General features: G+C 31.7%; 1 protein-coding gene across 1 annotated transcript in view; it reads left to right on the top strand.

The window, feature by feature from the left end:
• Positions 1-371: 371 nt before the first annotated feature.
• The window catches only part of LOC147067095 (octopamine receptor beta-2R-like), a 36783-nt gene continuing 24833 nt past the window's right edge, over positions 372-12321 (top strand). Inside the window, exon 1 of the mRNA XM_085953554.1 lies at positions 372-457. The gene's annotated coding sequence lies outside the window, so the exon portion shown is untranslated. The remainder of the gene's footprint in view (positions 458-12321) is intronic.

The following is a 12321-nucleotide window of genomic DNA, read 5'->3' as shown; positions in this document are numbered from 1 at the left end:
TGATCATAATAATATTATCAAGTCTGGACCCAGCATATTGAAATTTTACCGATATTATACAATGACAAAAATAAATATTCAATATAACCTATCTATACAGCTGCCGTTAATTTAAAACAATTCGATTCTCATTACCATATAGACTTTTTCATGTACTCAATCAATCCAATATATATGATAATTTTGAAAACCAAATCACTCAAAACGTCAATGAATGCAATGTTGTTTCACTTGCCAATAATACACTAAATTGCCATCACGATTCCAAATTTAAATGTTTATTTTGTATTTGATTTCAAAATATAACCAATATAATATGCTGGTTTCCGTTTAATTTAATAATTTTAACGTATTTGTATTATCTTTTGTTACAGATTGAATTGACAATATCCAGTAGTCACGTGAAGCTGCAGCTACACTCTCAACCCAATATAACAAGACACTCATAAATTATTCGGTATGTATCTAAAATATATACTTTAAATGTTGTAATCGAATAAAGAATAAATTCTAATGCGCTAATTTATTACAAATAATTCAATAATAAGTAGTTTTTGTAATTTTAATGCATCTTTGATTGCAGTATTGTAAACGGTATAACTGCGTATTTAATATTATAGCGTTTGAATCAATTTCCTACTAAGTCAAATTTAGTTAAATGATTTTTATAGATTATTTTTTAGTTTAACTTTGATTCGACTGTTTTTTTCTTTATTATTTAATGGCATTAGAGTCTGAAGGAGATCTAAAATACCTCCGACACCATTCTGTGCCATTTATGCACATATGCATTGGAGCATCAATTATACGCAAAAATATTTTCGAGGTCCTTTTTCACTCGGTCCATCCACCGGAGCTGTAGTCTTCCGGTGCGCTGTCGACATAACGATAATGTATCGTTTATTTTTTTCTATAAATGTCAAACTCAACGGGGTCTATCATTCTTTATAAATGTTCTTAACGATACCTAATTCATCATGAAATACAGTAATGTATTTTTACAAATTGCTCGATATGTCTTTTTGAATGTTCTGCACCTGAATGCCACAATTTATGGAATACACGGCCTTTATTACTTATCTCTATTGATGTAACCGTATCTCAATTATTTTCTGTTTGATCGTCTTCACTTATTATTGACTATAGATGCCATCGCTCACTATATTAAAACCACAAAAAGGAAAGCCCAATATATAAAATCTCACATTTATTCAATTAAACATCAAATCAGACAAACACTTTAGAGATGTCTCATTGTAAAGTCAGGGTCACGTGAGCAACGCTTATTCGAAACGAATACACTCGACCGATATCCGTCGGTTATTGTTAGTTAGGTTAGGTTAGGTTATAAGCTCCAATGGTAGCTACAACTGACATCAATTTGACCTTCCACCGTAGTGAATCATCAGCCACGTATAACCATTTAAATCACAAACCAACCTTTAATATTGGAAATTATTTTACAATAAACATACGAAATCACCAAAATGCATATTTAGTGATAATGTGTACCTTATTAATAAGTATTAGGTGATTAAAAAAGAGTATTTTTCAATACATTGACAATATAATGCATTTATTTACTCAGTTTCTCAGTTTCCAACATTTGACCATGTACCAATCGCAAGTAATCGCAAGTCTCGCTGAGAGAGGAGAGATACCTAGTTGACCATGGATTATGAAATACGTAGGAGATATTTAACACGAGGAGTATCCCACTCTTGGACGGCATCCAGAAGATCACATATCTACATGATCGTAGCCACTCTTAAATTTAATGTCAATAAAATGATGATGCCATTTAATGATTTATAATCTGTACATGTCTTGTAATTCACATAGTTATATTATCTTGAAATACGCTAGGATAAATTTGATATACTACCTAGATTCCTTAATTGGCGTATAAATTATCTTATACAAAGTTTACAAGTCGTGCATTGTTTGCAAATTAATTTACGATTTGATAATTAAACCAAAAGAAACTTTTAAGTTGCGAATAAGAAGTTAGTAGCCCGGACTCAAACCGCTAATAAAGCAAATTTATGGAGAACTTTGCCAACCGCAACGCCATCCCTCTGCCATTCCTTAAAGCTAAATTCTTTCCTAAGAAACTGGGTCTTACTTAGAGACGCCATTTTTAACGAAAATGAAAAGTTTAAAAGAGGAATACGAAAGCGCGCACTTTCAATCAAACAGCATTTTTCGTTTTCTATGCAAACGGGGAAGAATTTTTTTACCCTTTCGGCGTTAATGATATTCAAAATATATCAAATAGCGTAAAACAACCAAGTTCGGTTAATATAACCTTAAATCAGTTCTCTTTTGAATATTAAAAAAAAACATTTAAATCAATAGTAAGCCACAGTGATACCGTGGCACTATACCTGGCATATAATTATTATAAAAATGTGTTATTATTTTAATTAAATGTTTCTTTTTTTTCTCACGCAAACATTTCAAAAACATGCGAGAGAAATATCTCATACGACCCAGTATTCGTCATAATTTCTTCAGTACAAGTTAAAACTTAACAATCATGATCGGTAAAGCACATTCAAAATAATTTGCGGACATATAATAGTGTCATTAGCCTTCTTCTTCTTTCTCGTTACTACATCCCAGGGTGAGATATAGCTTTTTCCATGATAGTACTCAACTGACTTATATTAATGGCCAGCCCCATTACTGCTTTATACATTTCGTTTGCCATGCATACCTTCTGCGGGATTTTTTTCTAGTGCTTACCGTGTACCAAATAGGTTTGTATGGTTTTTTTCTATATTCCATATTATACTTCAACCTTTTGGCCTTATATGTTGCATTGTCACGTTGTATCCATATTTACTCATTAATATTTACTACTTTAGGGTAGTGTATATGAAATCATCGTACGTTCCTTATAATAAAATATATGACATAGATAGTTAGCTATCGGTGGATTGGAAATCTATAAATCATCAAGTTTTAATTGAAACCAACTTGTAATAGTAGTAATAAAATTCTTATATGTAACGAGAATTTTCATTAAGTTAGTATTGTATAATAAATTATTTAATAAGAGTACATGTCGCTATTATAATAATGAATAAAAAACATTTTTTCTTTATATAAAAAAAACTCAAGTTAGATTCAGTGCACAAAACCACGTAATTTTTTTTTACAAAGAATCGCCTATTTCAATTCGCCTAAGTATTATGTTCCAACCAATATTTTGAATGGGTGGTGCTGTAATAAAAATTCTTACGCAGTAAAGGGTTAAGGGTCGAATAAGTCCTCTGTAGTTATTTTACCTTCACCTTTCTCACACCTAGCAAACAAGAAATTTCCATTTACGAAAAGAATTAAATTCTTTATTCGTGGAAATGAAAAAATGTAGGTTAGTACCCAGGTACTTTTATTTTAACCGCACCTTTTGTGGGCAAAAATGTCTTTCTTAATTAATACTGATAAGATGATTAAACGAACTTCAAAATTGGTGAAAATGCAAATGAATATATTTAAAAAAGAAATATTGTTTAAATGTAAATTTCTTTCTTTTATCAACTTTATTAATTCATATTTATCGCATTTTTATAATTTGCCTTTTTTATGTTTCGAAAAAATCATTTCAATAAGATTGTGGAATTTGACTTTATTATAATATACAAGTTTATTTTTTGTTTATGGCATATACTTATCTACTGATAAAGCTGTGATTTATTTAGTATCTATGTAGTCGATTTTATATCAATACATATTCTAATTTTAACATTCAATAATATCTTTTTTATTATATCAGTTAGTTGGTGCTAAATTTTTTAGCACAGATATTTAAAAAAAAGAATTTTATTTATATTTATAGTTCGAATTTAAGCAGATTATTTATATATAGTAGCTAGTCCCCGCTGTTTTATGATTACAAATATTACATGTATGGATTAAATTGAGGAATTGTGTAGGTACTTAACCAAGATGAGTAAATCAGCTTCACAGTTAGAATACCGTTGAGTAGAAAGGTGCAAAGTACCAAAAATACAAAAAACCATATTTACGTGGAATGGGTGCCAAGTACTATCATGCGTTTAATTGCAAAAGGGCTATGGCTCCAGAAGTATAACATTTTATGATCGTTACGGATTGTACACCATTTTTAATTTCATTATTTTTTTTCATATCTATTATTAATATATTGCTTTTTTAAGTATTGTAACATATTAAGCGTAATATTGGTGCTGCATTGTAAGTTTACTGAACAAAATGAATAAATATTTTTAACAAATAAAATACTTTTTTTAATTTCCCACACTTTTGATTTTTGGCACATAGCACCTTTCTACTCAATGGTATTATTCTGTTGTATACTTATTCATTCGTAAATTTGACATAACTATTTAAATGATTCACTATTACTATTATATTTAAAATAATAATATTGATATAATGAGTTTATCAATGTTTTTAACATTTGAAGGCGGATAGGGATAAGTTAGATAAAAATATTTTAACTTGTTTCGTTTCTATGAAAATAATAACATTTTATGTAGAGGGTTTGTGAATTATAATGAAAATTTTGAAATAAAATTATTAATTTTTTTTTTAAATACTAAATCAGTTACAATATGTTTGAATTCTTTTTCACATGTCAATAGGTATGTGGTGAATTGAGGGTGTAGTTTTTGTATTATATCAACTACCTCGCTAATATATTATTATTTGCAGACAGGTTGCTTTCAATTATGTAGACATTTAACGAGTCTTTACGAAAGAAACATATGTGGGCATTTTTGATGGTTTGTATTTTGTATAATTCATAATTACTTTACACTTCTAGTGAATATTACACGGCAGGATATATAAGAATAGGTATATTAATCTATGATGTACAGGTTATATATATTAGTTATAATGAAACGATCTTTTTACTTTTACATTTAAGAACGAATGTTTGTCTCGTAAGAGTCGTAAGTATCTATATATTGAAGTTCTGACATTTTCTTCTGTTTTTGTCTGTAGAGCAAAGACATGTCAGTAATAGAGTTCGGTAAAACCTCTACCGATTATATAAAAACTGCATACTTATAGCTATTATGTTACTTGTGCTCTTAAATTTCTCAGTCTTTTAAATAATTGCGCATTTACACGCCAACACACAAACCTAACTGTTTTACAGCAGTATTTATGACAACAATAAAGAAGTATTGCTATATTTTGTTATTTATGTGTGTGCGTTAGAAATTATAAGAATTCTTCACGGTATAGACTGTGAAGTATGAAAAACATATTGAAAAATGTATGGCCACCTGTAAGAATACCATTTCCACCCTTAATCCTTTTTTAATCGTCTTAAAAGTAGCTTACCCCCACTTGATATACAATTATGCAAATAAGCGCCATGTGAAACAAACAAATTTCCGAATGAAAACGCTGAAAGTAAACAAGCTAAAATTTTATCTTGATATAGCATACCTACCTAATACAACACAATAGCCGAGGCCATAAAATTTTCATCCGATTTTAAATGGCGAAATTTCGGCTGAGTTTCTACTCTAAAAAAAGCTTTTGTGCTGAAAACATAACATAAATATTGTTCACTCCCAACAATAATTGAAGTCCCCGAAATTGTTTCATGTAAAATTTAGATTGGATCATGTGGGCAGACACATTTTGTCGTGGTCTTATTATATGACAATCTAAATGCGTTGTCACGTACGTACCAAAGGGGATAAATTTAACAGTGGTGTGATTCCCATTAACTGAGAACCGATCTATTGTTTCGGCTTAGTGGTTAACTCCAAGTCTCAAACGGTTATTTCAAATGATTTAACTTTTAAATAATATTTAGCGTGATCATGATCCATTAATATTAAAATCCTATAAATTATTAAATTATTCCATGTTGATTTTTACGAGGATGCATAAATATATTATATGTGATAAAACTCAAATGGGCTTATTTTAGCAGTCACTTTTACTATTTTTTTATGGTACCATACTGCAAAACTATAATCCCTCCACCCGGGTAATATAGAATTACATCCGCAATAGTACACCATTGCGTTTTGATTACAATTTTTCACCGCATTAAATGCGCTGATGTAAAATACTAAAAATAAAATGATTCAAAATTGACATTCAACGAAAAAAATCAGAAAAATAAACAAATCTTAACAATAATTTAGAATAAAATAGATAAAAATTTTACTATGACGTGTTCAAATCCCATAAACAAAACAATATCCGTAATAATAATAATAATGCATAAGCCACGGTGCTACTGAATATATCACCATTTTGCGGTTTTATCCTTTGGCTTATATTTAGACAATATTATTTATTTTATCATGAAAGAATCTCTCTGAAGGTGACTTCGCTAATCATATTAAAGTCAAATACCACTTTCGCTCTTAAAGCCAGTAGGGAGGGCGATAACTATGTTCAATCAAATTGTTTTGGATATTTATATATTCCACTTACGTGAGAATGAGTTTAGGTGGATGGTGTTTTATAAGTTTTTAAGATAAGATTTATCAACCTAGTTCACTCGGTATTTCATTCTTATGTTATGTCATGAACGCTTTGAATTTATAATTTGTTATAATCATTATACCTATGCAAAATAAATAAATTTTAATTTGATTTTCAATACATTTTAATTAACAGACGTTTTACAAGAAATTGTTGTTGGCTATTTGTCGATCGATTGAGTCCTTGTACTGGATCAAACACACATTAAAAAACAAAATTCTTTTTTTTCCAGCCGTGAAATTAAATTCGTTTCACAGGGCTTTGTTACTAATCATAATCCAACAATAATTAAAATAAATTGGTGTGTAGTATTCACTTTATTTTTTAAATACCATATAAATGCGTACTCTTCTTAGGTTATTTTAACTATTTAAAATTTCTAACTTATGTGACTTATAAATACGTAGAGTAGTATTATCTCTTTAAAGCAGTGTGCACACAGTGAAAAGTTGGAAACCTAATATTTTTTATGATAATTATCATAATAGACTATACGTTTTTTTCAGTATATTAATAAGGCATCCATAGTATTGCAACTAGGGATTCCAATCCCGGGATCCCGAGCTCTTTTTGATACCTATGAATCCCGGAATTGATAAACATTATCCCGAAACTTTCGGAATTGATTTTTTTATCAATTTTTATGGAAAATAAAATAAAAACTAAAATATAACAAAAAATACTTTTAATAACAAATAACTACATTAGAGATAAACTGAGTTTCAATGAAATTTGATTTATACCCATGTGTAAGTTGCCGATTCATTTTATTTTTTCACATAAATGAATAAAAAATGAGAAAGATTAGAATAAACAATGCTTCGCACTATTAACAAAGTAATTTCACCATGATCTCATACGTTTTACGGCAGTTTCATATTTGGCTGACTAATTAGATTTATGAAGCGGAAAGGCCATAAGTACACCATGATTTATTTGCTTTACTATTTTAAATCTCGCTAACCCATTCATTAAGTCTTTACTATCAGAAACAGCAATCTCATATTAAATTCATATTATTATTTATATTACAATATTATTTATTCCATTAAACTTATGTATTTCCAAGATTGAACGTATACAATATTACAAATAAATGTCTTAAATAAGTAGTATAAATTATACTAGATTGATTTTAACCGAGTTTATCAATGTTATTTGTAAATATAAAAATTTTATATTAACAATGCAAAAAAATGCCAATCCCGGAACCAGTCCCAGGATCCCGGGATTGTCAATTGTAATCCCAAAATCCCGCGATCAGAATTTTGGCTCGGTATTAGATTCCCTAATTGCAACCCTCTCCCAACACTGTGATCTTGATCTCTATGATAAAATAATTATTAGTACCTATATTTTAATTTACTGTTTAATTACTTTAATTAGATAAGTTACTCACATTTGTTTATTTACAAAATATATATTTAATATTTAAGTGGGCAATCACTATTGTGTTTACTCAACAATGTATTGTTAGATACAACCAAAATATCCGATGAACCAAAAAGCCATACAGTTTGATAGCAAGAAACCATCCTGCTTCTGCCATGTGTGCAATTTATTTGTTTACTTTGAAAGCTACAACTTGCTGGTCTGCTCGTAAGTCAAGAACGTATTAAATTTATGTTGCCTATCGAACAGTAGACGGCAGACGTTACTAACTTACGGCTACGTTGGAGGGCGTATAGGGTGCCTTCTTTAAATAATTAGTATGTAGAGTGTGTGCATAATTTTGTATTACTTCATACAAATTCATTAAGGTTATGTAAATTATATTAATCAGTCGAAGTATTACAATACACGTATCCTATGCAGATCACTGAAACTATTTTATATAAATACTTAATTTTAAAATACAAGTGTAGTATTTTTCATAAAATTACCGTATACTGTACTTTCTATCTACTTATTTCAAGTTACAGTAATATGTGCTAGATTTTAGTTTGTTTTTATGTACATAATATTAAAATGAGCTCTATCATAAAATAATGATATTATGGTAAAAAAGGCAAAATTATATTTTAAGTAATTAAAAATTAATTAATTTATAAAAATCACACACAAACACTTATGCTTAATGGTAGTATATCGTTTAAATGTATGAATATTTGAACCCTTGAACGTATTACCAAAAATTATATTTCGCAACAGAAAAAAATGTATTCCTCAAACCTTCAGTTCACATACAGCGACGAGCCAAGCAATTTCAGTGGCTTTCACATTATACTAATGATTAATGATGATTAAACTGGCGCTAAGATCCATTTAGGTCCATGGCCGACTGCACAACCATCCTCCAGGCGTCTCTGTTTAGAGCTTCTCTTTTCCAGTCGGTCACACCCAGCTTTGCTGCATCCCTGCTGACGGCGTCCGACCATCTCTTCCGAGGTCAGCCTAGAGGCCGGATACCCACTGGGACTCCCTTGTAGACCCTGTAGAGAGCTCTGCTTTCTTCGCACCTTACAACATGAGCGGCCCATCTCAGCCTTCTTGCCCTCAGAATATTTCTGATCTTCGGCTTGAAAGACTCGTAAGGTTCGGCATTCTTACGAATGCGCCACCCTTGGTCCTCTTTAATCGGTCCAAGTATTCTTCGGAGAATTTTGTTTTCAAATACTTAGGTAGCCTTTTCTTGTTTCTCTGTAATGCTCCAAGTTTCGCATCCGTAGAGAACTACTATAGGTTTTACGATCACGTTGTATACCCGAAATTTTGTTTTTCTGGGCAGCAGTTTGGACTCAAATATGCTCTTCAATGCAAAGAACGCTCTATTTCCACTCTTCAGTCGGCAGGCAAGCTCTGTGTCAAGATCATTTTTTTCAGAGATCCCAGTTTCTAAGTACCTAAATTGTGCTACTTTTTCAAATATGAAATTGCCAACTACAATATTTCCTGAGTTTCGGTTTTTTCTCGACACTCTTAGGTACTTGGTCTTTTCTGCGTTAACCTGAAGATTAATTTTCTTTGCCGTGGCCTCCAATGCAGTGAAAATATCAACTATATGTGTCTGATCATCGCCCAGGATCACCAGATCATCTGCATAGCCAAGAACTTTATGGGATCCATTCAGGTCGACTCCTCCGTCACTTTTGAGAGCTTCTCTCACTGCTTTCTCTAATGCAAGATTGAAAAGCAACGGTGATAGAGAATCGCCCTGCCTCAGCCCACCTGTCACCTTGAAGGATTCCAATACATCTCCTTGAATAAGTGTCCTGCTTTGCGATCCTTCTGTACATGCCCTAATCAAATTGATAAGTTTTTCTGGGAACTGAAACTCTTTCAATATTTTCTAGAGAGTTTCTCTATCCACAGAGTCGTATGCAGTTTTGAAGTCAACGAAGAGACAGTGGACATCTTGGTTATATTCCCACCTCTTTTTTAGTATCTAGCGCAGTGTAAAAATCTGATCCGTTGTGCTCCGATTTCTCCTGAACCCATAGTGATAGTCACCCAGAGCAACTTCTGCATAAGGCAACATTTTTGCTAGGACAACATTTGAGAAAACTTTATACACTGTCGGTAGGAGAGATATGCCACGATAATTTGTGCAATTGTGCTTGTCTCCTTTCTTGAGGATTGGGCACACCAGTGACTCTCTCCATTCGTCAGGTATTCTCTCTTCTTCCCAGATTTGTTTAAACAACCCCAGCATGGGAGCTGAGAAGAGCTTCCCCTCCGTGCTTGAGTAGTTCCGTGGGAATGTTGTCGTTGCCCGCCGCCTTATTGTTTTTCATTTGCCGAAGAGCTCCTTTGAGTTCTGCTCTGCTGGGTGGTGCAATAAGTGGTTCAGCTGTGTCTACAGTTGGAGATTCAAGTGAGATGGATGGATTAGAGCTTTGCAGTAAATCTTGGAAATGTGTTCTCCATACATTAAAGAACTAAGTCATTTTCGCCACTATATGACCTTGTGGGTCTCGGATTTATGACGTTCTTGATTGGAATCCTCTTTTCTCCAGGTTGACTTCTGCAAAGAATGACCTTGTATTATTGGCCTTAGCTTCTTCCTCCATTTTCTCAAAACGGCGTTTCATAAAGGCTCTTTTACACTTTCTCAAATGATTTCGAGCTTTATTTGCCTTGTCTGTGTATTCCTTTAAATATTTCTCTTTTTGTGGATTTTGTAGCCAAAGGGTTTTTGCCGTTTTTCTTTCACCTACTATCTGCCGGCACGTGTCATCGTACCAAGACTTATCAAATTGTTTTTTTGTTATTATTCCTAATGCACTTTCCGCCGCTTGATGGATGACTTGTTTTATTTGTTGCCACCGGTCCTCGACATCCCGAGATATCGAGCCCTCTTCCCGTATTTTGGTTCGATTAGAGACTTTCTTAATATAAGAGTCTCTTTTAGATAAGATATTAAGGTTTTCTACGTGGTATTTCGTCCTTATTTTGGGAGTTTTGTGGATGGTTTTCGAGAGTTCTTCTTTAAAATTAGCTATTGACAAGTTGTGGTCCGTGTCACAATCTGCGCCTCTATAGCTTCTGATGTCTTCAATTCTCTTCTCAGTTCTTCAGTTGTGTGTAACTGTTTAGATAACATCCTTATTTATGGAATTGCTTCGAGTGATATCCGTGTTATTTTGAAGGAATAACAATAAAAGAAACGTTTTCTTGTGTTAACTACTTAGATTGATCAGTGAAGTTACACTCATACTGATCTACGATAATTATAAACTCACAAAATGGCCCATGCTAACTTTTGATCTTCCGTTGGGTAATAAATTGGCCAAAGCTGTTCTCTCATGATGTGGCCGAAATATTGTGAAGAAATGCGTAAATTTTTCAATATTCTTAGTAAGGTTAGATTAAGTAATTTATTCATAAATAAAATATATATAACCAATAATGAATAAAACTACATTCGTTATAATGTAAATTTACAGAATATAATTGATGGAGTAACAAAAGTTAACAAAAGTATGAAAACAGTCGTAATATTTATACGTAATACAAAAATAGATTTCTTGGGTCATAAAAATAACGTTTACTTTATTATTCTATCTGAAACAAAGCCAAATTATCATTAAAAATCTACAAGGGAAACCATTCACGTGGAAAGGCTGGCAGTAGAAAATAGCTATATTGTACTTAAGAAAATAGCATAATGAAATGTTTACGAAAATTTTGATAGCCGGAATGTAAATCCGATACTTGTTCAACCTTTTCTTGGCTTGGTATTAATTAATCGAGACTAACTTTGCATCCGTTGGTAGTACCTATTTATAATTATAAATTCTCTGCAGTATTAATTACTTCGGAGGGTCAATATTTGATCTCCATCTTACCATTAATAATGCTTTCAAGTAAGTTATAGATATAAAATTTCATTATCATCTTCAAGGCTATTTAGTCTATTACAAAGCTATTACTATTAGTCAAGCTGTGATATTTTTATTACTCACACTTCGAATGAAATAATATGTTAAACTGTTTGTATAAAATGATGATTGTTGCATATTTAAATAAATGGTTATAATTTGAACTAAATATGCATTCGAAAATAATCAATAAATATCACTACCATCCTAATTCGGAATTCTGTACCACAGCCTGACCTTATATACTCAATCAGTCAATTCATCTGTAGATCTAGCCACTCATCATCATTATCATCGTCGATTCCATAACCTATAACGTGTCCTATCATCCTAAATTATTCATCGCGTATTATTCCATATCGGCTACCATCAGGGTGTTATTCGCTCTATCGTCTATTAACCATAACAATTTAATGGAACTGCGCTCGTACCAATAATGAAGATTATTGACACGAAATATGACATTGCCTTGTTCTGACTTATGTTCTAAACT

The sequence above is a fragment of the Rhyacophila brunnea genome, unplaced genomic scaffold (assembly GCF_057557595.1).
Source record: "Rhyacophila brunnea isolate RB1 unplaced genomic scaffold, BYU_Rbru_1.0 scaffold_4, whole genome shotgun sequence".
NCBI lineage: Eukaryota > Metazoa > Arthropoda > Insecta > Trichoptera > Rhyacophilidae > Rhyacophila > Rhyacophila brunnea.
Note: the sequence above shows the minus strand (reverse complement) of the source record. Positions and strands in the feature narration are given on the sequence as shown.